Here is a 4,641-nt window from a genome sequence, read left to right as displayed (position 1 = left end):
TTATTGTATAATTTCAGACAGGCATCGGAGTGGAATCTGAATGTTCCCAACACAAAGAAATAACAAATCACTGATTTGATGGAAATGATACTTACCCTGATAGGATCATTGCACACTGTGTAAATGCACCAACATATCACATTGCATTCAAAAAATTTATGTGGATATCATAGGTCATTTAAGAAAAAATAAATAAATAAATTCAGAGACAGTAGCAGACTAGAGGCTGCCAAGGCTGGGGGGTGTGTGGAGAAGTACAAACAAGAAGAAGTTAATGCTTGATTTGTTCAGAGTTTATGTTTAGGATGATGATGGAAAAGTTTAAAAATAAACAGAGGTGATGGTTACACAGCATTGTGAATGTAACTAATTCTAGAGAATTGTAAGCTTAAAATGGTTAAAAGGGCAAATCTTGTGTTATATATATCTTACCACAATTCAAAAATGAAAGAAATATACTTCTTTCATTGTTTTTCTCTTATGAATCTTTTCAGCCCCCTCTTTATGTCCTTAGTTCTCAGACTGTAGATGAAGGGGTTGAGCATGGGTGTGACCACAGTGTACATCATAGAGGCTGTTGCAACTGAGTGAGAGTTGTGTGTAGCAGCAGAACTAAGGTACACTCCTAGGCCTGTTCCATAAAATAAGGAGACAACCGAGAGGTGAGATGCACAGGTGGAAAATGCTTTATACTTCCCCTGAGCTGTTGAGATTCCATGTATGGTGGAGACTATCTTAGAATAAGAGTAGAGGATCCCACAGAGGGTTCCAATGCCCAGAAGGCCTACTGCAAAATGTATCACCAGGTCATTAAGAAAGGTGTCAGAACAGGCATCATGGGCCACCTGATTAAGCTCACAGAAAAAGTGGGGGATTTCCAAGTCTGTACAGAAGGACAGCTGCAACACCATTAAGCTCTGTAAAAGGGAATGCAGGACACACATGATCCAGGACTCCAGAACCAGCAACACACAAAGCCCAGGGTTCATGATCACTGTGTAGTTCAGGGGGTGACAGATGGCCACAAATCAGTCATAGGCCATCACAGTAAGGAGAAAGCCTTCCAACCCTACAAAGAGTATGAAAAAGTACATCTGTGTTATGCAGCCTTCATAGGTTATGATCTTGTTGTCTGTCTGTATATTCACCAGCATCTTTGGGACAGTGGTGGAGGTGAAACAGATGTCAGCAGAGGACAGGTTGGTGAGGAAGAAGTACATGGGTGTGTGGAGGTGGGAGTCTGAGATTGTAGCTAAGATAATTGTAGCAGGTTTCCAAGCACAGTGATTAGGTACATGGACAGGAACAGTGCAAAAAGCAAGAGCTGTAATTCAGGTTCCTCTGAAAATCCCAGAAGAAGAAATTCTAAAATTCGTGTATCATTTCCCTGGTTCCATGTGGTTGATGTGACTACTAAAAAAAGAGAAAGACACCATGACACAAGCATGTAGTACTCACCGATCAGAAATGGTATCATTTATTTTCTACACTGAAGAAGTTAACTTCTCTCTCTATCTTTCCCCCTTTCTTCCTCCCTCCTGCCCTCCCTTCATTTCTCCTTCCCTTCCTCTCTCTCTCTTTCTTTCTTTGTTCCTTTCATTCTTTTTTATTTCTATATTGACAAATATAATTTTATACATTTATTGTGTAGAAAATATTTTGAAGATATATATACATTTTGAAATAGCTAAATATAGCTAATTAACCTATACATTACTCCAAGGAGTCATCATTTTAATGCTGAGAACACTTAACATCTGTTTTCTTTGCATTTTTCAATAATACAATTTATCATAATTAACTAGAGTCACCATGCTGCACAATAGATCTCTTGAAATTATTCCTCCTATCTTAGTGTATTGTTCTATTTCTTCCTCAACATCCCCTTAGTCCCAACACCACCTCATTCCAAGTGCCCACCCTCTGGTAACCTCTATTCTACAAGAAGGTAATTTCTATATTTTACATGTGAATATGATCACATTTAGGGGATACTCATTCCATCTATGTTTAGGAATTTCCATCCCACTCTTAGCCTTTCCTTGATAGCATGTTTTCTACAGTTTTAAAAAGAAAATCTTTAATGCATTTGAGAGAAATTAATTGAATTTTGACAAGTTCCAGGAATGTCAAGATATTGAGTGAACAGAGCTAAAAAAAAAAAAAATCCCTACAGTCTTATAACAGAGAGAGAATACAAGCAAATTTTAAAAAAATTTGTCAGATAGTAACAAATCTATGAAGAAAAAGAAAGAAGATGAAAAGGAAAGAGTGGATGTGGTATTTTTTTTTAACTGGGAATTCAGTAAAGACCACCAGACCCAGTGACAATTGAACAAAGACTGTAATGAAGACAGGGCAGGAGTCTCAATGTCCCCTGCACAAGTGTGTGCCTGGCAGAAGGAACAGCCCGTGCAAGGTCCCCAAGGAAGGAGCTTGTTCATTGTGAACAAAGAAGCCACNTATATATATCCCACATTCTTTATTCAATCATCTGTTGATGGACATTTAGGTTAGTCCAAATCTTGGCTATTGTGAATAGAGCTGTGATGACATTCAGAATGCAGATATCCCTTCAACATGTTGATTTCCATTCCTCTGGATATATACCCAATATTGGGGCTACTGGACTGTCCCCAAATTAGATTATTGCACACTGTGTAAGTACATCCAAATATCACAGTATGCTCTATAAATATATAGAATTAGTATGAGTCAGTTATGAAAATAAATTAAAGAGAAAAAAAAATTCAGAGACAAAGTAGATTAGAGGTCACCAGAAACGAATAATGTGAAGTTATTGTTTAATGGGTACAGGGTTTATGTTTAGAATGTGAAAAAAAAATTGGAAACGTGGAGGAAGTGGTTCCACAATATGATGAATGTAATAAATTCCATGCAAGTGTACATCTAAAGATTCTTAAAATGACAATCTTTATGTTATATATATATTTTCTTCAATAAAAATCAAAGGAAAGGTGAGCTGAATAGACATTTCTCAAAAGGAGGCAAACAAATGACTTACAGTTATATGAAAAAAAATCTAATCATCATTGAAATACAAATCAAAATCACACGGAGATATCTCACTCTGTTTAGAATGACTATTATCAAAAAGACAGAAAATAACAAATAGTGATAAGGATGAGGAGAAAGAAGAACTCATACAGTTTTGGTGGGAATACAAATTAGTACAGACATTATGGAAAATTAAATGGAGGTTTTTCAAAATAACTACAGATAGAACTAACATGTAATCCAACAACCCACTTGTGGGCATGAATCCAAAGGAACGGAGATCATCATGTTGAATGGATACCTGCACTCCCATGTTTATTGCTGATGTATTCACAATAGCCAAGAGTTGGATTAATCTAAATATCCATCACTGGGTGATTGGATAAAGAAATGTGGTCTATATACACAATGGAATTCTACTCAGCCAGAAACGGGAATGAAATTCTGCCACTTGCAGCAACATGGATAAATTTGGAGAGGATTATATTAAGTGAAATAGGACTTGATGAGAAAGAAAAACACTCCATGTCTCACTCATATATGGGAGTAAAAAAATTTAATCATATGAAAGTAGAGAGTAGAATAGTGGTTATATAGACTGGCAAGGGGGGGGTGGAAGGAATTTCCATCCCACTCTTAGCCTTTCCTTGATAGCATGTATTCTACAGTTTTAAAAAGAAAATCTTTAATGCATTTGAGAGAAATTAATTGAATTTTGACAAGTTCCAGGAATGTCAAGATATTGAGTGAACAGAGCTAAAAAAAAAAAAAAAATCCCTACAGTCTTATAACAGAGAGAGAATACAAGCAAATTTTAAAAAATTTTGTCAGATAGTAACAAATCTATGAAGAAAAAGAAAGAAGATGAAAAGGAAAGAGTGGATGTGTTTTTTTTTAACTGGGAATTCGGTAAAGACCACCAGACCCAGTGACAATTGAACAAAGACTGTAATGAAGACAGGGCAGGAGTCTCAATGTCCCCTGCACAAGTGTGTGCCTGGCAGGAGGAACAGCCCGTGCAAGGTCCCCAAGGAAGGAGCTTGTTCATTGTGAACAAAGAAGCCACTGTGACAGGGGAATGAGCAAGGGGAGAGTGATGAGATGTGGTATCAGAGAATGTTGAACAATGAGGTGGCCTAGTAGCTGTTGAGACTTCGGGACACAAGAAGTCCCTCTGTCCAGATATTGCATGTCACTTTATTAATTTGTTTGCAAAGGTGCCCTGTGATAGAAATGCAGCTACTTTTTATTCCCATAGGTTGTCTTCAGGGTTTTGCTTTATATTATGTCACCTTTTGGCATGTGTAGAGCCTAGCGCCCTTTTCCTTAAACCTGTGCTTACTCCTAAAGCTGCATGCATGCACGCACACACACACACACACACATAGCACAATGCTCATCCATGTTGCAGGAAATGGCAGAATTTCATTCCTTTTAATGGTAGAGCAGCATTTTGGTGTGAATATATACCACAATTTTCTTGTCCTGTCATCCATCGATGGATGTTTTGGTTGCATCCATGTCTTGACTAGTGTAGATAAAGCTGTAATGAATATGGGAGTGCAGGTTTCCCTTTGACATGATGATTTCCTTTCTTTTAGGTATATACCCAAAAGTGGTATT

General features: G+C 37.3%; 1 pseudogene; it reads right to left on the bottom strand.

The window, feature by feature from the left end:
- Positions 1-464: 464 nt before the first annotated feature.
- The window catches only part of LOC103581358, a 5,762-nt pseudogene continuing 1,585 nt past the window's right edge, over positions 465-4,641 (bottom strand).

The sequence above is a fragment of the Galeopterus variegatus genome, unplaced genomic scaffold (genome assembly GCF_000696425.1).
Source record: "Galeopterus variegatus unplaced genomic scaffold, G_variegatus-3.0.2 Scaffold12869, whole genome shotgun sequence".
NCBI lineage: Eukaryota > Metazoa > Chordata > Mammalia > Dermoptera > Cynocephalidae > Galeopterus > Galeopterus variegatus.
Note: the sequence above shows the minus strand (reverse complement) of the source record. Positions and strands in the feature narration are given on the sequence as shown.